Here is a 24,208-nt window from a genome sequence, read left to right as displayed (position 1 = left end):
ATAAAATAAATTTACATAAGTCTTTGGACATTGTCAAAGTATAATTGCTAAATATAACGATAATTAAACAAATAAAACACTAAACTGTAATCTTGGGTAGAAACTACAGCATGATGAAACTGTGCCTAAGTTTTTCCCTTCCCGTTAATATATACTGTAAGTATAGCAACAGACCACTTACTGCTAGACTTTAAAATCTATATCATTTGGATAGTTTATTATGAGTATTAGAAAATGTATGTATGTGCAATACTCTCGTGATATACTAACAAGTGAGTGTTTTGTGATATATGGAACTGTTTGTAATGTTTAGGACTATACATACTAAACTAAAACAAATACATACAATACAAAATGCTACAGCTGATACACGAATAGACATGACAGGGTTACTGTATTACTAAGACTATCAAGAAATATACAACCCTCATCTGTAACGTCTAGCATTTAACAGTAAAGTTAGATAGTGTAGAAACAGCTCTACGAGGGGTAATAACGTCAGCAAGGGAGGGAGAAAGAGGTCTTAGAATGAACATAATTCTTCCAGATCCTGAAAAGGATATAGATCCAGAGACATCCGGTTTCACACTTAACCCTGAGCCACTGGGCGCTAAAAATAAAATTGGAAAACGAAATAGATTAATACAGATAAAAACCAAAATAAGAAAAATAACATTTCAAATAATTAAAGTTTAAAAATATGTAAACAGATAAAATTAAATATTCAAATCAAACTGAACAACAAAGATGATAAATTAACATACAACAACACCAAAACGAAAGCACGTCATAACATAAATTATAAAACATAATAATCATATAATCATATAATAATCATATAATCATATAATAATCATATAATCATATAATAATCATATAATCAGAAACAAAATTTCAAAATTAAAGTGGAAAATAAGGTTAACGTTAAACTAAAAAAAAAAGTGATAAATCTTAATAAAATTCAACAATTCAAAATAAAAGAAAACAAATAAAATGAAATAAAACATCTCCATAGCAATTGGAATGGAAAATTACATTTCTTTATACTTTGTCCTTATTCTTAAATATTTCAAAATAAAAGAAAGTTTACGCTTAGTTTAATAGTTTTGTTTAGAAAACCAACCTTTCATTCATCTTAGGAAAGTAAAAGTTAATTACGTAAAATTTAACAGGGATATAAAGAGGTATATTACTTATAATGAGTTTAATGTATATATTTAAACATTGGACGGAAAATTACATACATATTCAAAAATATGTTATAAAAGTTTTATACATTTTTCAATTGTATATTTATGATTTGATGTAATTTTACTAAGTACGTTTATTCTGGCTCATCCTATTTTTTTAAATTAAATAAATTGTTTCTTTTTGTTCTTCTTTTCTATAATTTATTACATCCAAACATTTGAGCACAAAACTTCATATTGGACTATTTGTGCTCTGCCCATCACTGATATCGAAACTCGGTTTAGAGCGTCGTAAGTCTACAGACTTACCACTGAGCCACTGAAGAATAGAGTTAATAGGTTTAACACTTACGTTAGGGATTTGAGTTCTAACATTGTCTATTTCAGATATTTCTTGTTTTGATATATAATATTTCATATAAACAATAATAAACTGGTTTTCCCGAAGTTAAGAACAATTCTACATAAATTATACCATAATTCCAAGTTTGAATATTTTGAACAATTCCAAAACTTGAGTTGAGAAGGTTCATTATGTAATGTCGTGAGGACATTAGAATTATTTGTAAGACACGGCTCATAGTTAGTGTATAAAATGAAAAGAGGAGAACTCAAAACATCACTCTGGAAGACATTTACCTCAAGACTGTAGTATTCTGAAAGGGTGTTAGAATCTTGATATTTTTTCTGTTTGAAATAAAACTATATATACATCTAATTAGGATATAGGGAAACTACAAATCACGTTTTAATTACAAATTAAAACTATAATGCTACATTTAACCGAAAGTTTTGCAAACTCTAGAAATATTACGTCTGTAAGATGTTTATATTTGCTTGTTCCATAGCAAAGTCACATTGGGATATTTGACTTGTCCACCGCAGGGAATGGAAACCGATTTTAGCGATATTAGCCCGTAGACTTACCGCTAAGTTAATGGTTGGTCTTAATTTTATTAAATTTTGGAAGCATGTGATTATACTTTTTTATATTCTTTTATTTTTTAGTATTCGGAAAACAAACCCTCCTTAAAAAATGTAATATAGTTGGCTAATTTCTGAAAAGAACATTTGAACAGTTGATTAGTATAATTTATTTTACATTACTTTGGTCAGGTGTTTTGATTTTAATTTTCTTAAGCAAATTTTTGATTTCAAAACTTGTTTTCTTTTTTACTCGACTTAAAAGTAAATATGATTGATGTGGAAAATATACAAATCAGAATCGTTAATAGGAAAACAATGTTTAATTTTGTATCACTAATAATTCTAAATATTTTTCATTATTATTTCTATTTCAAAATCTGGTTCGTGATTTTGCATTCGACTAAGAAATATTATAGTATATCATGTGACAACTAGAGCCGATATAAAGTCACGGTGGAACGAAACGTATCAGAAATTCATTTTGACATTACTTGACGTTTCGCAGGTTCGTAGGTAGTGTTATGCTACAGAAGATCGATCGCTTTCGGGAAGAGTATGTAACAGCCTTTTTCAACAGCTTTTGTATTTAAGCCGGCGTTTAAAATGTCAAAAACGGAGATATCTCTTGTACTCAGAGGCCATGGAAAAAAGAAATCTGGATCAACTTAGATCACTAGGACCATCCACAAAGTAATTTGTAACAGGTGAGAATCCACAAAAATATAATCAACAAGAGTCTCCATCTGGAAAAATAACACAAGTTGCTTCCACGATATCCATTCAATCATTGCATACCTTAAGCATCTGAAATATAAAATGGGCATTTATGCTATTCCATACGAATACATACTGGCCATGTTGCCGGACGCAGCATCTATAGGCTTCCGTGTGTCAAATTGTTAAAACAGATGCTGCAAATCCGTCGTACTCACACAGTAGATGAATTATGGAAAGCAGCAAGGAAAGGTTTTGTGCTTTGAACGTGACAGTCATGCGACAGACCCTTTACAATAGTTCTATTTATTTCTTGTTAAACACAAAACTACACAATTGGCTCTCTGTGTCCACCACAGGTATCGAAACCTGGGTTTTAGCGTTATAAGCCCGATGACTTACTCATGATACATTTTACAATGGAAACTACTCTGTGAGGCTATTTTCAAGATGCATAATCATCATAGAGAGCATGACTGGACTTGGCGACACGGACTTTAACAACGAAATGAGTCTCCAAAATTGTTTTTATTTAACATACCCAACCTCTGTATTTTGGAATTGGCTGTTTTACATCATCTATTAAATTATCAGTAATTAGGACACAATGTGAAGTTATTTGTTTTTATCTTCTACAGTTAATAATCCTCATGTTTATTTGTTCGATTTTTTTGTATTTTCAGTGCATTTTCTTGGTGAATTATATTTGGTGAATTCGTATGCTTATTTTTAATAGTTTTGTATAAACTGGCTCTATTTTTAGTTTTGTTAAGATTACAAATAATTTTAAAAGCAAATATTTAAATTATCTAACTTAAAAACTATATTTAAAAATCATAATGTATTATTTTGTTTTACTGTTGTCACAACACCAGATGACTAAAATTACTAAGTTTTCGTCATCATATTTTCCTGTGTAAGAGCTTGTACTTCGTTATGTAAAACAGTTTCAAAAATTATACAAATAAACCAGTGGCTCAGTGGTAAGACTGAGGCTTACAACGGTAAAAACAGCGTTTTGATATCCGCCATTGTGTAGCTTTGCGATTAACAACAAACAAAATTAACCAGAAGAATACATTTGGTTCTTTCAAACTACACTCAAAACTCTAAACAACAATGAATAATTTAGTGACATTTGTCGGTTAAATTTTGAATTTGCGAATGGAAGATGATTTCATTGGCTGAAACACCTCGCTGCCACACATGAGACGGCAAATTCCCTCTTTGATTCGAAATAAAATCAAATTAACTACAAACCCTTGTACCCTTCAATTTTTATCTATTCAGCTTTTCACTTCTATAACCTCCTTCAAGTCGTCATTCGAACACTCAGACCGGTTCAACAAGTTTCCGACAACACACCCTATATTTATGATCTGATTTAATAAGCCTGGTTGATCTTCCTATGATCGAAGATTTTGACTCTTCACACCAATTCCACTGGACTTTATTTATACAATAAAGAAATTCATTTGGTGTAGCCAATGCAGCTGATATTTCTCCACTCGTTGCCTATTGGTTAGTATACCCGGATTGTAAATTTTAGAGTTCGTGACTCATGTTTCTTTGCCAAAAAAACAAAACAAAACCCGTTCTGTACTTTTGGGCTGTGGGTGTACTATAAGGGCGCGATCAAATCTCACTATTTAATCAGACAATAGTTATCCAAGGGTTGGCGGTGGATACTGTTGAGTAGCTGCCTTCTCTCTAGTGTATAGATTTAAACCTGGGGATGACAATGCTCAAATAGCCCTTGTGTATCATTAAGTGTCTTCTTTTACTTTTTTCTTCAGTTTTTTGGAATTCAACTGAAACTTCAACTTCTTTATTGTTTGTTTATTTCCTTTCCTTTGCTCCTACATACTCCTAAAATTCCCTTCTTCGTACTCGTTCAGTTTACTGTTTTAATGTTTTGTTTTTCTCTTTTTTCTGTCTGTTGAGTTTTATTAGGAGAGTTCCTTGCCTTTGAAGTTGCCTTCTAAGATGTGATCTCTGTTCTAAGGTTTGCCCATTTTCTTGTTACATCACGCTTTCCTGTTCTTTCTTTACTTTATTTTTCCGCTTCATTGAATCTTCTATGTTGAATGAGGTGTGCAAGCTTCTTAAAAGCAGTTGGGCGCTGCCCTAAATTGCTGTCACGATTCTTTATTTTTATTAAATAAAATATATTAAATAAGTAATAAAAATATTAACATTTTTAGTAAACGTAAACATCTATGACTTTGAATGAATTTTAGAAAGTTTTAGAAAGTTGAAAAGTACCTAAACATTAACGTTGATAGTCCGTTATGAAAACATATAATTTAATAGATAAATTTCTTTTCCAAAATTCTTTGATTAAACAAACCACCATTTACTTTTCGTCTTCTATCGTAAGGTAGTAAAAAGCGACGTTAGTTAAAACAAATAAACTTTTGTGTTGTTTATATTTCATATTTATGTATTTTATTTACTTTTGTGTTGTTTGTATTTCATGTTTATGTATTTTATTTACTTTTGAGTTGTTTGTATTTCATGTTTATGTATTTTATTTACTTTTGTGTTGTTTGTATTTCATGTTTATGTATTTTATTTTATTTTTAAGTAAGCATTTAAAATATATATACTTTACGCAATATTTGCATGGACAGATTATTAACATAACAGAAAGGAACTTGCAATAAAGCGCCTTCTACATAATATTTTTATGTTTGTTGGCTGTTAAGCACAATGCTACACAATGAGCTATCTGTGTTCAGCCCATAGTGGGTATCGAAACCTGATTTTTAGCGTTAAAAGTCCTAACACTCGGTTAGGAATACCTATCGTTAATTCAAATATCCTTCATGAAAGACAAAACTGCTACTGTAAAAACACAAAACATAAATAATATTTGTCTTGTTAAACTCAACTGAATACTTTTAATGACATCTATAGTTAAATAACATTTCTATGACTTCTCTCAGTGGTTCAGCGGTACGCTTAAAGGCTTATAACTAAAATTCGGGGTTTGATCCTTTGCGCTTAAATAAAAACAAGCTAGTGTTTGTGTTATTATGTTGCATTTCTAGCTATAATAGACATGAGATCATAAAAATACGTTTATTGAACCTGTCTGGATATGGCGTATCATTACTTAATAGGTTAAAGTTCAGTCTAATAAAAATGTGTAGAAGATTACTGTAACCAAACAAGTTTGTTTGTTTTTTCACCTTCGTCGTTTTCACAGTACTATAAGTACAAGGTTATCAAATTTATGTTTTCCTCTCCATAATATCCAGATTTTGCCGCTAGGTGAGGCAAACAGCTCTCTACCGAGATTTATTACTAAGTCGTAGGTACACTAACCTTGAGCAAGTTTGCTATAAACCACTGTGATCGCGTGTGGAAATTAAGGTTGGCTGTCTGCGTAACTCTCTCGGTATTTGCTGTTCTGTGAGAGGAAAGTAAAGGTGGGGATAAGACACTGACATTGTTTATGTAACACTTATAAACATAGCTATTACACTAGGTGCTCGAAACAGTCTGTTGGATCTATTGACGGACGACCGTTTTTTGTGGTGAATGGGGTGTTGTTTTTGTTTAAGCTTTAATTTGAAAATGTCTTCAACCACAAAATTTTATAATGCCTGGGATGTATCAAAACGACAGGCTTAACAGGTAGAAACTTCAGTGAATATCCTTTGCACATAGTAATAATAATTTGGATAACCACTTTTTGGAAATTCAGCGTACTCATAATAATGTATGTGTGTTTTTTTTTTCAGACAAATTTAACTGAAGAAATGCAAGAAATTCAGAAGAATTTAATTTTCATTACCCTCTTATGTGTATGTTCAGTATTTGTTCATTTAGAGATTTCAATGTTTTTACCCTCATTAAAAGTTTCATTAAAAGTATTGTACTTGATTTCTTGTAATGTGGAACCAAAAACAATTACGGTTTTGACTTTTCATTCCAAATCTACACTTACGTTTAATTTCATGGCTTCCCAAAAATTATATATGTCAGTACCTCCCGGTCTTAGATTACCGTCCAACGAAATGAAGAGAAATAATAATTATACTAAATACTCAAATTCTCAGATACTATATTGTTCTTCCCCAAAACATTTAAATCATTATTTTAGGGTGTCTAGTGATGTAAGGAAGAGCGATTTATTTTATCAACTTAGACAGTTTATCAGTTTATAAAGTACTTTTGACTGCTTAAAAGCCCTAGCCACCAAAGTTTTGAGGCAAAGACGATTTAGAAGAAAATGCTAGCTATACATTTGCAGAATTTTAAAACACGGTGGTTAGTTTTGTTTTGAATTTCGCGCAAAGCTACAGGAGAGCTAGCTGTGCTAGCCTCCCTAATTTAGCAGTTACAGACTAGAGGGAAGGCAGCTAGTCAATACCACCCACCGCCAACTCTTGGGCTACTCTTTTACCAACGAATAGTGGGATTGATCGTCACATTATAACGTCCCCATGGCTGAAAGGGCGAGTATGTTCGGTGTGATGGGGATTCGAACCCGCGACCCTCAGATTGCGAGTCGAACACCCTAATCACCAGCCCATGCCAGGCCTAGCACGGTGGTTTAACTAGTTTCATTGGTGACAACAACTAGAGTTAATGAAAGTAAAATATTGGTAAATATTTACTATCACTGAATCCTGCAGTTAAAGTTTGAGGATTTTTGAAAGTATCTCAATATTCCATGTCAGTATTTAAAACAGAATCAAGTTAATGTTTTTCTTGTGTAGGATTGTAAAAGCGTCACAGACAGTTTTAGATTTATTACTGTTACCTGGAATTATCAGATATCGTACACTGTACACTTATTTGCACTTAAAACTATCAACTGTGAAATAACATTCAGCACAATACAATAATAACCTAGTTGTTGTTCATGTTTAAAATCTGTTCTATTTATTATACATTTTGCACACCTATTGATAACATGCGTATGCAGCTCCTTTGGATATTTGAAATGGGGGGGTATCAAATTGATTTTAATTTGTCCTTAAACACATTAAGTAAGTATTAAAGATAAGTTTACGAATATATTTATCGTTTATTGCCTAATAATATGTTTCTGGTACTTCATACTCTCAACGTTGTCTGCTTCGAATATATTTGTCGTTTATTGCCTAATAATATGTTTCTGGTATTTCATAATCTCAACGTTGTCTGCTTCGAATATATTTGTCGTTTATTGCCTAATAATATGTTTCTGGTATTTCATACTGTCAACGTTGTCTGCTTCGAATATATTTGTCGTTTATTGCCTAATAATATGTTTCTGGTATTTCATACTGTCAACGTTGTCTGCTTCGAATATATTTGTCTTTTATTGCCTAATAATATGTTTCTGGTATTTCATACTCTCAGTGTTGTCTGTTTCGAATATATTTGTCGTTTATTGCCTAATAATATGTTTGTGGTATTTCATACTCTCAGTGTTGTCTGCTTCGAAACTCAAGTGTAATTACTAACATCGTCTAAAACTTTGTATCTTTGTACAAAACAACATGATTGTCTATATTTCGTCTCACCAATAATCTACAAGTTCTGAAAACCAGCACAATCCTAAACTGGATTAAAGCAATTATCAACAATTTTTTTATATCGAATGAATCTACACCATCCAAAAATGTTCCTGTTTTCATTCCAAAAGAGGTTGTACTTTTTTTTTAAAGTGCGCATTCGTAATTAGCTATCATTTATAATCCATTTTAAAAACAAATTCTGATGAAACACACAGCGATGTTGAGTAACCAAGTCTACGAAGAACTGGTTTTCACCAATCACAATTGAGGTCATTGAACTTGTCTTTTCAGTTGTAAGTCTTTTAGAATCTTTATGTTGACTGAAGTTTCTAGTATTAAGTAACACAATAGACACATACATTAGCGTATTTGCAGCCTAATCGAGGAAAAGAGTTAATTGTTGATATTATTTTTAAGTATGGCCAGTGTTCTATTTTCTAACCTTTACACTTCAAGATACAAATTTATATATGGCTTTTATGTATTAAATGTTAATAAAAGTACGCTGTTTGAGCTTTTCCACTGCCTTGGGCAGAAATATATCCCCGTCTAGAGCATTTTCATGTGAATTTGGAATTTTGTACCAACATAGAAAAAGGAAATTGCCCTTTCAAACTTCCCAAAGTTTACCAGCTTCAAATTTGGTATATGTAATGAAATATTAAAACGTGTGCCTTGTTTTTATTGTGTATCAAAAAATAAATCTGTCCCTGGGATAGTTGCGAAACTAAAAACCTGGCACTGGGCTAGCTGCTAAACTAAAAACCTGGCACTGGGATAGTTGCTAAACTAAAAACCTGGCACTGGGATAATTGTTTATGTATAAACCTGGCACTAGGATAGTTGCTAAACTATAAATCAGTTACTGGGATAGTTGCTAAGCTAAAAATCTGGTACTGGGATTGTTGCTCATCTATAAACCAGGCACTAGGATAGCTGCTTATCTATAAACATGGCACTGGGATACCTGCTAAACTACAAACATGGCACTGGGATACCTGCCAAACTACAAACCTGGCATTAGTATAGTTGCTAAACTATAAACCTGGCACTAGTATAGTTAAATACATTACTTGCTGTTGCTCTTGTTGTTAGTTTATTGGAAATTATGTTGTAATCGCTATTTAGCAAATTTGTAGTTTTAGCTGACTTTTTGATTACCAAGTGTACTTTGAAAACTTTTAATTCAATAGCGTTGTTGATATGCATGTCAGGCTGAGTTTGAAAGTAAAATTAGATCAGAGTAGACAACTAGATATATAACTACAACTATGACGTAAATGTACTAAATTATACGCCAGCAGAGATCTTTTCACTGGGAATTGTGTCACTATAATATTGCAGTTGTATGATTTGTTCTCAAAGATAGTTTAAATAGCTATAACGCGTAGCAAAATACTCTTACAGCTGCCCAAGGTAAGATTAAAACATCAAGATATGAAAAATATATGAACCATTATCTGCCAAACTGATGTTCATATATAATTACATTTTACGTACAACCATTTTCAAAAGGACATTTTCAAATTATTTACCAAAAGATTTATGACAGTATTAAGTATTTTATGACAGTACTATGACAGATTTATGAAAGTATTAAGTACTATAAGAAGGAAATTGCTGCGTGTATCATTTACATTTATAACGGTGATTTTGTTGTCTATTTTTACAACACAAAAATATCCCCCTGCAGTTAGTTTTGTTCTTTAGATCTTCTTTTGTGAAGAGTATAAAATATAGTTTCATTATGTGTAAATATTTCGGAAAAGCCCTGTCACTATTTTTCTTTTTAAAAGATGCTTTATGTGTCGATAAGCTGTTTTGTATTTCACATGATGTGAAAATCTCATTGAAACCAAAAATTGAACTTACTGCTTTACCATTACTTTCCTTATCAAAACATTTTATTAACTAAAAATGAATTGGCCAGGTACTTAAAAATTGAATAATATTAACCTTTAGGGATATAGACCAAGAAGACTAGACTTTGAGTTTGAAACTAAAGATTTATATAAAACTCAATAATCGAAAGTAGAATGTTTATGGGGTTTTAATTGGAAATTATTACACAGAAAAGCCATTTGTTTTTGTTAATGACTTAAAACTTCATAATTTGTTGAAATTTATCGCGGGTTCGTCAGCGTTTGACGTCAGAGCAATTTTTATATAAAATTGTCAAAAATAAAATGATTAAATTTATAGAACATAATTTGCTTTAAATAGACTCAAGCTACTATGTAAACACAACGGATTCCTTGTTAAATTCACTACACTCTTCACTTCACTTCAAGGGCGCAATTCGTATTTAATTGTGATTATATATTAGTATACTTGATTAGAAATAATAATCAAATGTCATTTCATTCAAAAGTATACTTTCATTTCATATGATTTTAGAATATTCCTCCATGTCTTCTTAGTAGCAGTTTTTCAGTGTTTTTACAGTTTTGTTGAACTTCTGATGTCTTCTTAGTAGCAGTTTTTCAGTGCTTTTACAGTTTTGTTGAACTTCTGGCATTGTATATTTGTTAAGTGAGAAAAAGTCGTATATCTACATTGTTGCATGGTTCATATAGGTATTAATATCATCCATTTATGTCACTAATAAAATAGAAGTGTTTGTCCCTCTCCCAGGTGGTTCGCAGTAAGTCTTAAGTACTTATAACGCTAAAATCGGGTTTCGATATTCACGGTGGCAGAGTATACATAGGCCATTGTGCAGCTTTGCGCGTAGCAAAAGACAAAACTTAGTGGCTTATAATACAGAATTCAGGGTTAAATTCTATTTATATTATTCTATTGGTGTTTTAACCAATTTTATATGTTTTTACCCAAAATGAAATTTTAGTCGCTGAATCTCTAAGTTAATTGTTAAACAATTTAAGAAGTATATGGTATGGGTTTGATTTTGGATCCTGTTTAGGTCTAATACCAAAAAAAAACTTGGTAAAATCAATAATCTTATCTTCTTTCTCAAAAAATGGTGTTATGTTTTCAAGAAACTAAACTTTATGTTGATTTTGAGGTGAAATAAATTAACTTCTGATATATAACCAGTTAAGACTCTGCGATTATCAGAACAAGCACGTTTTTATGCTGACTATATCTTGAGTTGATCGAAGATAAATCACGCTAAGTTATTTTGTCTTGCTTAAATTAAACTGGTATAGGCACGATTTTTAATGGACGTTGTAATCAACCACGTTTTTCGTTGCTTGCTTGTTTGATTGTCTGGACAAGGTACCCTTCAACTGATGTAAGTAATTATGATTATATTGCTTAGAAACTTGAAATCTGATCAGGCGATTTCATCTAATGTCGAATTTTAAAAATATAGTTACCCGTTCTTGGTCATTAGACTTTTTGTGAAAAAATAAATACATTATTAGTGGTTTATCAAAAAGTCTTTAATTTCATGCATTTAGCCTTACCTAGACATATTGTACAAAATATTCAATAAACTAATAAATATGTAACTATCACTGTACACAAAATATACAATTTTAAAGATCACAATATTCAGCTTACAATATACACTTACTGCTAAGTGTAATACAAAAAACATGGATTTTTCTTATCATTACTATATAGTTGATTACATAATGGATTAAGCGAAATGAAAATACAGAAGCGTTCACTATTCTTTCCAAAATCACGGATATATTTATTGTAACAGACTACGTTAACTACAGATGTGCATTAAATACTTACAAACTGTGGGTGAAAAAAATTGCACTTTCAGAATATAGATCTATGTACAGGGATTACACTGGGATCTGGTTGTATCTACAGTTCGCTCAGATGTATATAAAGTTCAACTTATGTATATAAGTTCAATGATTGACTAATGAATGAAGGGTACTGTACTATGGGTTTCTTGATACTAACAATATTTTATAATAAAATAAAAAGTTTAGTTAATTAATACATATATATCTTCTAACACTTTTTTTCGAACAATCGTCTGTTTTGAGGCCCTAATGCAGGTAGGTTTAAATGTGTTTCATGGATGATGCGATACTTTCTAATCATTACATCGGCAACTTTATAGGCTGTATGGGTATTGTATCAACCGTTTTTTAGTTATAAGTGGAAATTCTTACTGTGAATCGGATTAGAAGCCTATCTACTATAACAAACGTCTGAAGCTACTATGGCCAATGGTTGTGAGTTCCCTCTACGGAAAAAAGTAGTAATTGTGAGCCGCTGGGTGCAGAGATATAGAGAGACTAGCTGTGCGGAGCGGCAGAAGATAAGGAGTAGAAAGAAAGCGTCTACGCAACTGACGATCGTGTTCTCAAAAGTTGGGAATATTCATGTACTCTATGCAGTAAACAGGAAATGAAGAGGAAATTTCACCATATTTATATTGAAAAGACATATTAGGTTTTATTTCACTGCTTCAGGTGAAGGAATACCTTCAAAGGGAGAGGATCAAGACAGTAAATTTGTTAGGCAACAGCCCAGATCTCAACCTTATTAAAAAAAACTGCTGGAAAGTAATGGGTAACAAAATGCAAGAGAAGAAACCGATAAACACCTTGTAACTGCAGGAAACCATAATCCCCGTGTGGCATCATTCGATCCCTAGTGCACTCCATACCACGGCGATGTCAAGCAGTTATCAAGACCAGAGTGAAGGAATAACCAAATACTAAAGAAGAAATAAACTCTGTGACCACTTTTTGTCAAATATATTCGTGGCGTTATCTTTGAATTTAGATTTTCTTACTCAGAGAATATTTTCGTTTCTGCCAACTATTTATTGATCATCTGCTGTAATACGTTTACCATGGTTTGTTTGTTAATAAAGGTGTTTTGATGACTGAAATATCAGTCAGCTTATACCACAATGTCCATATTTTTACACTAGTTCTGACACTTCCAAAATACACAATCTCGTAAAAAATTACAGGAATCAAGAAAAGTTTGAAAAATCGGGTGATGCGATGTTTTTTTCCACCACTGTGTGTGTGTATATATATATAGAAGTGTCATCATTGTATCTGTCTCTATGAACGCCTTTTACGTCTATAGGCTGAACTTGCTTGTAGTTTTAGGACCCCCGGAGAAGGACACAGGAGGTCGTTGTTTGGATCTGACTCACAATATGATCTACCGTGGTCCTTGTTCCTTTTCGGAACGTTGAAAGTGTACATCGGCGAGTTATGTACTATAGGTATGAATCACTATTTGTTTCAAAAAGAGAAAACTTCACCAGAATCGAAGAAAAACCCTTGTGTCGTGAGTGCGAAATGTTATCTTTTATAGAACTTTTACAGAACCATCACACTATCTGAGAAACAGGATTATACCAACTTTTAATTCTCCTGTTCGAAGGCAAAAGATAGGTTTTACAAATAAATGTATATTACTGTGAAAACAAAAAGCTCGTAATGTGATATTGAAAACCAATACATTTCTTTGAATAATAACAGTACGATCAAGCAACCTGGATAATAGTTTTATTCACCTGCCTTTTTTCAGCGTATCTTGCTTATGCTATCATATATGTAACTACCAAAAAAATTACTTGATAGATATAATTAATTCCGAAAACATATTTTCACATTCATGCATTCACACAAGATGTTGGTGGTAATTACTTTGTATTAAGATGTATTAATTCAACTCTAGTGGTTACAACAATGGAATCTACTTTGGTTCTTTTAGCTGGTTCACAACTCTGATACTTGCATAAAGCTCTATCGTGCAATCCTTCTTTACGAAGTAACAGTGTTGTTTTTCTCTAGCTATATCACACAGTTCCTCTTCACTAGGTACCAGTGTTGTGGTTAGGGCGCTTGACTCGCAATCTGAGGGTCGCGGGTTTGAATCCCCGTCCCACCAAACATGCTCGCCCTTTCAGCCGTGGGGGCATTATAATGGTGCGGTCAATCCCACTATTCGTTGGCAAAAGAGTAGCCCAAAAGATGGAGGTGGGTGGTGATGACTAGCTGCCTTCCCTCTAGTATTTCATTGCTAAATTAGGGACGGCTAGCGCAGATAGCCCTCGTGTAGCTTTGTACGAAATTAAAAACAATATAAAGACACCTTCTGAAAATACTGATTGTTACAAGTTCTATAAACCTTCAGTGATAAGCAACACGACATGAAACTCATAAATTTAGTATCTTTAATTTATTTCGAAATCGTCACAAGTCGTCTTAAATATAAAAAGTATCTTGTTACAAATATACTTAAATGTAGATATCGATGTAAATACAATTTTAATTTTTGCAAAGAAAGTTCGACTTATTCGAAAATTAGAAGAACCTTAAAGTATGAGGAGAACTGAATGGGTGAATTTTGTTGGCTTATAAAGACTCTCTTTCATATATATATATATATATGGAATATGGGCTTTCAGCTTGAAATTATCAGACTCCCTTGAATTCTTTGTTCCTACTGACACTCAACTCCACTAACTTTCATGGAGTACATTTACCTTGAATTCTTTGTTCCTACTCACACTCAACTCCACTAACTTTCATGGAGTACATTTACCTCGAATTCTTTGTTTCTACTGACACTCAGCTCCACTAACTCTCATGAGATAACCTATCGTATAGCTCTGCACTACAAAACATCAACAAAAGCACCTACTAGGAATGTGTTCTTATATGCCGACAGAGAGCCACATACTGGATGAACGTACATATTTGTCTACAAAGCAAGAACGCTGCAGTTTAGAGGTCACAAACGAATGATTATTCTTAATAATGATATCCTGAAAATCTAATAAATTTCCTATTCCCAAAGTCTATTTTAATACAGATTTGATTGATATCATTGAATGCATGCTACTGTTAATAGAAACCAGTTTCTTTTTAATATCTTGTGATTGCTATCCTACATAGATAACGCTACTCCAACTTTATTTTTAGGCACATTCAACTTTAACATTTAAAGGGTAGTCAGTTTAACACCAACTTCAAACTACACTGGTGATTATGTACTAATGTATTCGAATGGTTTAATCTTGATTAATGATTATGCTCAGTGGTGAAATATATATATATGGGTATTTTCTGTATGTATAATAAAAATGGTTCGAGTCAATTGAAATATTGTTCTTCATAATAGGCTAAGAGTAAATTAGCCATATTAGGTACACGTTTTGAACCAATAGTGACCCCTCAACCTCATGATAAATAAATAAATTACACATAAAAGATGTTTCCTTAAGTGTAAGTGACTTCAAACTAGAAGAGAACATGGGAGTAATTAAATTAAAGTATTTAATATAAAATAGAAAATTCATAAGTCAGGAAAACACTCCATCATTATCAGAACCCAGTGATGCTACTTACACAGTTGTACAGTATTAAGCTGAGGTTACATTTGCATCCGTAATCTTTAAACTGCGAATAGAAAAACAAAAAACGGTAAATTATCATAGAGTCGTTAGACTCTGTACGTGGGAATGGCCTTGTACTAAGTAATACAAACATGCACGGTACAAAATCAACTATGACAGAGAGCTCTACTTTAAAAGATGATTGCCACTCACATTCATTTGTTTCTCTACCCAACAAGCCCAAACACAAGGCAAGAAACCATCGCTAAGATACCAAACCAGAAAGTGACCAAGCCACCAAATTGTTCATCTTTCTTTTTCTTGTTTCAGTGGAGATAACTCTACAACTAATTTATCACTAATGTCCGTTTGAACCTAATTCCACTCTATGTGTTAATGGGCAGTGCACGATGCAATCGCTTAGGCGTAATAACTAATAGTAATAGAAAAAAATCATAAGTGTAAACAATGTTATCATAACCTTTGAAGTTAGCTTTTTTACAAATTTCTGGTGTTCCTTTAAAAATCTAAAAGGTGAAACAGGAATTACCAACCAATAATAGATGATCATCAGATGACTGTAACGTGTAGAATACTCAATGCTTTGTACACTATACAACCATAGTCCTTAGAGAGTAAAAAAAAAGCCAATACATATAATATTAAATTTTATTAGGCACTTTGTTGTTGTTTTTTATTAAGCACAAAGCTACACAAAGAGATATCTGTACGATTTTTAAGGCTCTCTATTACATGGCTTACCAATTGCATAAAATATTTAATTAGTTTTTGTTTTTGCCAAATTCTACTTTTTTAACTTGTATTCCAGGCACACTATCTTAGTGTGGTATTCTTGGACAGCTGTGTAACATACCTAATGCGAGATGCTTCTGTAATCTGAATGAAACATGGTGGGTATACTTTTTTTTAACTGAGTCACAAAAAGTAATGATATTCATTAACAGTATATGACAATCACAAAACCATTTTAAATAAACGTTTGGTTTACACCATGTACGACATTGCGTTGTGTTGTAGTATTTCTAACTGACTACTTTGATATTGTTTGTAGTTAAGCGCAAAGCTACACAATGGGCTATCTGTGCTCTGACCACCACAGGTATCGAAACCAGGTTTCTAGCGTTGTAAGTCCGCTGACATACCGCTGTGTCACTGGGGGCAACTACTTTAATACAAGTATTCATTAAGACAGATTATTCCTGTCTTAAGTTATGTTTCAACTGATCCAGTAATCACACTCGTGATCCTTAAAACTGCCAAGAATCCTCTCAAAATGATTGAAAGTGGCCAGTATAGTAATTCCGGGTTTAAATTTGTATTGCATTCTGTCTGTTCACTTTCACAATTTCAGCTAATTCTTATTAGGTAAAAACTATTTGTTTAAATCACAACCATCAAATGTTTCCTACTAATATTTAAGCGTTTATAGTAGGTATTTTAAACTGGTATCCTTCTATTACACTAGAGTTTGCTAGTAAAGCAAAGTACATCGAACAGCCAGGTTGTACCAGCATGTTGAACTCTACACTGCTTAGCTACAAAATGGCAAAGGGTGTCTTATTTGATCATAATCTAGTCGTTGAAGAGGAGGAAATGTTAAGTTTGTGTTCATTCTCAAGATGAGCTATTGGATGAAGATACTGTCATGCTCTTTTAACCAATTTCAGACATTACAAGACCGGTGAATTGTTCTATTAGCATTTTGGAAAAAAACTCTTGTGTATTTGGGTGCCAAAAATAACGTTCAGATACATTCTAGAACCTATTCGCTCGTCTAAAGGTCACAAAAACCTAACCCTTGAAACAGTCACTTACCCCACATCATTATACCACCTCCAGCAACTTGCATTGTCGAAACACAAGTAAGGTTAAGTACCTCATATGGTTTTCTTCATGTTTCTACTCTACTATCACTGCCAAAATATAGGATTGCGATTTATGAAATCAAATTACATGCTTCCAGTCATTTATTATTTACAGTTGGCTTCTAAGAATCTCTACAGTTAAATTTTGCTGTTTAGAACTGAGATAAGTGTTTTTCGGTCTGGTTTTCAACTTCCATAAAACACTTTTTAATAATATGCCTCATTGTTTGGTTATACGTCTTTGGCGATTTAAAAGTCTATATAATCGTCTTTATTCCTGTGTCAGTCTCAGTACTTGGCAGCACAATTTTTTTCCTAGTGGCAGACGTATTTCCCTTTTATTTGTCTCTGTTGATAAACTCTTATTATTGATTTCTTTGAAAAGCTAATAAAAGAAACATTATTTTGATAATGGCTTTCTTACTAGATAAGCACCCACTATCATACAATTTTGAAAGTCAGAAAGATCCTCGTTCTTAACCATTATGTTGTAGATTAACCATGATATGTCTTCATCTCCACATTTATAAGAAACCACTTGACATACCACATGATCATTCTATTTTTGATATGCAAATAAACTGAGTCCTCTACAAATGTCAGGGCGTTTTAATAAAGTCACTAGTCAAAGTAATAGTCACATAAATTAAAAGAATGATTTAACAATGATTCAAGAAGTAGAGAATTGGTTTACAGTAGTTTGTAAGTAAATTAAGACTTACAAGAATGAACACTAAGGTTAACATAAAAATCACCAAATATAGTTCACGAGAAATAATTTTGGGAATTTCACGTTTGATCTAATAAGATGTTGTACCTGAGTTTTGAGCTTCAAGAAAGCTTTTAATTTAATATTGTACTATGTAGGTCAGTTTTACGGTAACTATGAGAGTGTATAATACTAAAACTTAGGTTTCGATCACTGCAGTTGACAAAGCTTAAATACCTTAAGGTGTCAATTTTAAAACGAAAACTTTACAAAGCCAATGAGCCTTGTGTTTTTTAGCATTGTAGGTTATTGTTTACATTAACTGCCACGTTTATAAATAAACAACTCTCCCTGTGCCACGTTTATAAAAAAAACAATTTTTCCACTGTCAAATTGATAAACACTTCTCTCACTGCCACGTTTATAAACAACCCTTCCAATGCTAAATTTATAAATAAACAACCCTCCCAGTGCTTAGTTTATAGATAAACAATTCTCCCACTGTCACGTTTATAAACATCTCTCCTCTGCCAAGTTTATAGATTAACAACTCTCCAACTACCAGCTTTATAGATATGCATTTCTTCCACAGCCAGGTTCATAGATAAGCAACTCTTCTACTGCCAAGTTTATAGATACACAACTCTCCTGTTGCTATGTCTATAAATAAACAACCCTCCCAGTGCTTAGTTTATAGATAAACAATTCTCCCACTACCAGGTTTGTAAGTAAACAATCCTCTCAGTGCCAGGTTTATAGAAAAACAATTTTCAGATTTATAAACAACTCTCCCACTGTCACGTTTATAAACACCTCTCCTCTGCCAGATTTATAGATAAACAACTCTCCCACTGCCAGCTTTATAGATAAACAACTCTCCAACTACCGGCTTTATAGATATGCATTTCTTCCACAGCCAGGTTCATAGATAAACAACTTTCCTGCTATCACATTTATAAATAAACAACTCTTCTGCTGCTAAGTTTATAGATACACAACTCTCCCACTGCCACGATACACAATAAAAACAAAAAGACAAATGTTTTTTATATTTCACTACTTATCTCAATGGGAATACTCTTTCTTCCTTGTAATGCAAATTCCAAATCCACATGACAGTGCTCCAGAAGAAAACCACATATGTGTCCATGTCAGTTAAATAAATAATTTTTTTTACTGTATATACCTACTGCCAAATTAACTATAATAACATCATATCGTCCTCATCTTCATGAGATTGATAAATTTTTCTCCAAAGATTATGTTTATAGATAAGCTAGAATTACAGGTCCGTAATTTTTAGTACACAGCTCTTGTGAAAACAATTTAAGTAACTATTTCTGAATGAGAACAGTTGTCTATGTATTTTAACTAATGTGTTGTGCATGGACTATACTGACTGTTACCTCTTGAGTTTCTGTAACTATAACTGCTAATATAACTATAACTGTCTGTCCATAATGCCAAACTGTTCGCTAAGTTTATTCGTAAAATACTGAATTATTTTTGCGGAATTAGTTCACCGGATATAATTTATGAGATTGAGCATTTGCTACGGTTATGTTATTTTGCGGCAATAAACTGAGTTTTCTAATATTAGATATGAAATACCTGAGAAAATGACAACATATATATTTCACCCAGTATGCCAACAGGTTACATAAAAACCAAGTATTACGTTCTTCGTTGTAATTGACCATGTATTCTGGATGACTTGATCTGCCAGAATTTCTAACATTTTGAAAACTGAACCAGTGGCTTCACAAGACTTATTTATCAAGTGGTTTGTTCTGCAACATCATTATGGAAACTAGCATAGACACGTTCAGTCACTCAATAATCTTTTTTGAATTTTATATTAATGAAACTAACAAAGTTATTCTAGTAACATAATTACATGTCCTCATTCAGTCACTCATTTTCTCATTATTTTTCCACTTCATAATAACGAGACGAGCAAAATAATTTAGCAACACAATTTCTCGTCTCTTATAATTAAGAAACCGACCCATCTATATAACTAACGTGTTTATTATGAAGATGTCTATTCACATACTTACGTCAACATTTACTAACATATATTTTTGCATTATTTTCCAATCGAAGTTCTGTGAGATAGGTGTTTTTTAAAAAAATTATAATTCCATTACAAATTAGAAACATTGTTCTTTCAATAATTCGTTAAGCACCATTTGGTTCAATGTTTGCATTTAATTAGAGATTGTCTGTTTGAAATTGTTATGGAATGACGTTTTGTCATGTATTTTTGTTTCACCTGAAATTAACTTTCTCAAAGTAGACTCTATATTGAAAATGAGTTACGATAATGACATCTATACATTATATAATTTCGTAATTTTATTAAAAAATACATTTTACTTGCAGATAAACTCATTTTCAATATAAAAAGAAACACTGAATATTTTAAGTCAATTAAATAAAATAGAATTGTAGCTACAGATACATAGTTAAAAATTATCATTTGTATGCTAGTTCATGACATCAGTTTGGATCTTATGCACTGAACACTGATAGTCCTTAAGTTATTTGGTAAGTTTTCTGAAAACAGTTTAATTTAACATGAGAACCAACCATAAAGAAATCAAGTCACAGCGGGACAGTGAGTGAGAAAAAGCTTTCTCCCAGAACTTGTAGGCCACATCCTGTCAGCATTCAATTCCTGAAGGTCGAGATTTTTACTGACCAAGGTCATTTTGCTTCAAAAGCGAACACCTGTACCAGAAATTTCTATCTTTACTTTAACAACTTGAAAATGTTAATTTTCTTCAAGAATACAAATAAAAACGCACACAATAGAGCTTTAAAACAAAATATCAATCACATTGTAAATCTTGCATTATTTAACATAACAGAATAGGCTACTTTCAATATTTTGGCACATTAATAAACTAATAACTAAATAAAGAAAAATTAATCACAAGAAAAATAATAAAATTTCACCTACACACTTTCTTCATGAGTTGAGAAACTCCTGGACGTCAGGAATTATAACAATGGCGTTTTTAATTTTTTAAACTAAACACGTTTTATACGTTTGCATTATAATAAAATACGCATCAGTAAAGGAGCGAAACGTAATTACAAAAATAATAGTAAATTATACATAAGCACTCTTTTAATGAGTTGAGCCTTTTATGTGCTATAAAATGCTATGAAATGTTTGTTAAGCTGTTTCAGCTTTGCGCGCAAAACTAAGGAAACGGCTTCCTGCTTATAACCTAGGAGGAAGGCAACTAATAAACTCAGCCTCAACTCTTGTATGAATAAATAATGGGATGTAACAGACACTCTTATAGCGCACCCATGACTCTAAAGTGCGAAGCGAGTTTTTACAGCAACGGAACGCGATCCATGAATCCTCAAATCTACAGTCCGAGAACGTTATGCACTAGGTGATGTTAAGCCCACTGGAGTGAAACTTTTACAGTTTTTCATTAAACAAGCTTTGAAAAGTAAAAAATAATTTAAGAAAAACTTAAACCTAAATCTAAAGTAGTAATCCAATAGAATTACACTTTAGTTTTAGGCTTAAGTATAGCTCCAATAGGATTATCACTTTAGGCTTAAGTATAGCTTTAATATGATTACTAATTTAGGTTTAAGTAAAGCTCCAATAAAATTACCCGCTCCAATGTACATGTGAGAAAGTAATCACACAGAATATTAATTTTTTCATTCAGATTTTAGTGATTTTAAAATTGATGCTAATTATAATTATGATAGTATTTTACTGGCAATGGCATACAATACTATGGGAGGAGGGGAGGGGATATGTAAGCACACATTTCATCAATTAATCTTACTCATGCAGTAATATAAGGTGTACTACATGGTAAATCTTATTAATTACCTACCGGAACTGATGAGAGTTGATAAAGCTCGGAGCTTTAATTTTAAGTTGGTTATGAAGTTTTGTCTGATAATTTGTTTCATAACACAATCAATAAATCTTAAAGGTGAAGAAGCCATGAATGCTGCTAAACTCAACTAGAAAAAAATATACAGCTTCGTATAATTTATAGAATTTGTCGGCTTGAAACAGGCTTACGTCAACAACTTATAACATTTTACCCTAACGATATCATGTATACAAGGTGAATTTTAATAATAATGATCCTAAGAATATCTTGTATGTGCTGCCATCTATCAATGAAAGATGTATCTTCTAGAATGTTCAACAAGAGCAAGTATAGAGAACAAATTTAATATGGTAGACCACAGCTGTTGTTTCCTAAAACAAGAATATAAATATAGCAAGGTTTCGTGTTATTGTTGGTTGACTGAATAGATTTCTAATCATTTAATAAAGAAAATTTTTTTCTGTCGAACCTCTTGCTAGTACCTTTTCATATTCTAAATCAGACATTTGTAATCTGTATTACACTTCTACAGTATTTAGTCACTTTACAAATGATAAAAGTTTTATCTGACGAAACACTACTTTCTGAATTTACATTTTTTTAATATATATATCTAAAATACGATAATCAATTATAAAAACACACACATACATATATATATACATATATATCGATTAATGTGCCGATTCTTCTCGGTTATTTAAAACTTCCTACAAACAGGTGATTTATCTCACGGTTTTAATGATTTGTCACGTGGTTGTCTAGCTTTTAAATACGGGACAGAGTGTGTTTTTGTCATTACTCCCCTCCCCAGTTATTTATCCGGTATTTCGATCATTTTTATCTATATTTAAAAGTTAAAGTAATCTGGAACGGAGATCAGTGTTTTACTTGAGGAAACTTTTGGTTATTATTGAGTTTACGACTACATCCTGCTTACAATTGTTAATTGATGCAAGTTCAGTTCATATGTTATGCAATGTCTCAGACCTTCTCAGTGCACGTAATAAAATCATGTAAGTATTGTTGAACTTACAGCATCAGATTTGAAACAATTTAATTACTATTTATAAGGTCGGTTCCTCACTCTTGTTTAATTCTACTAGGTTCATACTGATGTAATGCCATTTTATATACACGTTTTGAAAGCCCAGCTCTCTTGGCCTTGCATTATTCTTCTCCGTGTGTGTAGTGCTGAAATATAGTTCAACATTTACAAGTCTGAAGGCAATTATAAAACAAGTTTTATCTCTCATACAAATCACAGACACTTTTCTTTTTCTTTTTGGCCGATAGTACGATACTAGGTTTAAGGAAAAGCTTATAAATTACTCCTCCATATGGCGCCCTTCAGATCATCATTACTGTCACAGCGAGTTCTGCCTACATGCTAGTTAGGCAAATGAAACAAATTACTTTAAAGTATAGTCTAAATGTAGAAAGTAAAAAAATCAACCTCAACAAATCGTGCATTGCAGGATGTTGTTGCAAGTCGTAAAGATAGGAGCAAGTAACACACATCGTAGTACATCCACTTCACTGAAATATTACATTACAATACATCCACATCACTGAAATGTAGCATAATAATACATCCACATCACTGAAATGTAGCATCATAAGGCATCCACGTCACTAAAGTGCTACTTCATAGTCCATCAATGTCACTGAAGTGCTACATCATAACAACATTATCAGTGTCACTGAGGTGGTACATCGTAATGCATCCACTTGATTGAAGTGATACATCATTATAATGTCGTTTATAATGTGCACTAAACTTGTTTGGTTACCTGCAATATGACTCTTTTTAGATCCTGTTACTTGTCGTTTACAATATGTGGTGAGTTGGTTTTGAACTGTGTTTGCACCTGATGACGGCTCTCAACCTTTTGTATCATCGTGAGTTCAAGTAATATCCAGAGCAATCAATGTCTTTTAAGTTTGATAAACTATCTCATCTAAATAACTTCTTTGTATATTAAAAGGCATATATTATATATTTACCTCAGCGCTTCACAAGACTAACGTATATTAATGCATTATTTCCCGATCGAAGTTTGCCAAAGTAAATGTTTTCCAAAA

At 32.3% G+C, this 24,208-nt stretch overlaps 1 long non-coding RNA gene across 1 annotated transcript; it reads right to left on the bottom strand.

Moving 5' to 3' along the window:
- Nucleotides 1-403: 403 nt before the first annotated feature.
- Nucleotides 404-22,267, bottom strand: LOC111087557. Its single transcript, XR_002612235.1, has 3 exons — nucleotides 22,118-22,267; nucleotides 20,835-20,975; nucleotides 404-610 (listed from the first exon to the last, which is right to left on the bottom strand). It is a non-coding gene; the product is annotated as an uncharacterized LOC111087557 (long non-coding RNA).
- Between the last annotated feature and the right edge of the window lie 1,941 nt (nucleotides 22,268-24,208).

This window comes from Limulus polyphemus, unplaced genomic scaffold (genome assembly GCF_000517525.1).
Source record: "Limulus polyphemus unplaced genomic scaffold, Limulus_polyphemus-2.1.2 Scaffold2294, whole genome shotgun sequence".
NCBI lineage: Eukaryota > Metazoa > Arthropoda > Merostomata > Xiphosura > Limulidae > Limulus > Limulus polyphemus.
This window is presented reverse-complemented; position numbering and strand designations above follow the sequence as displayed.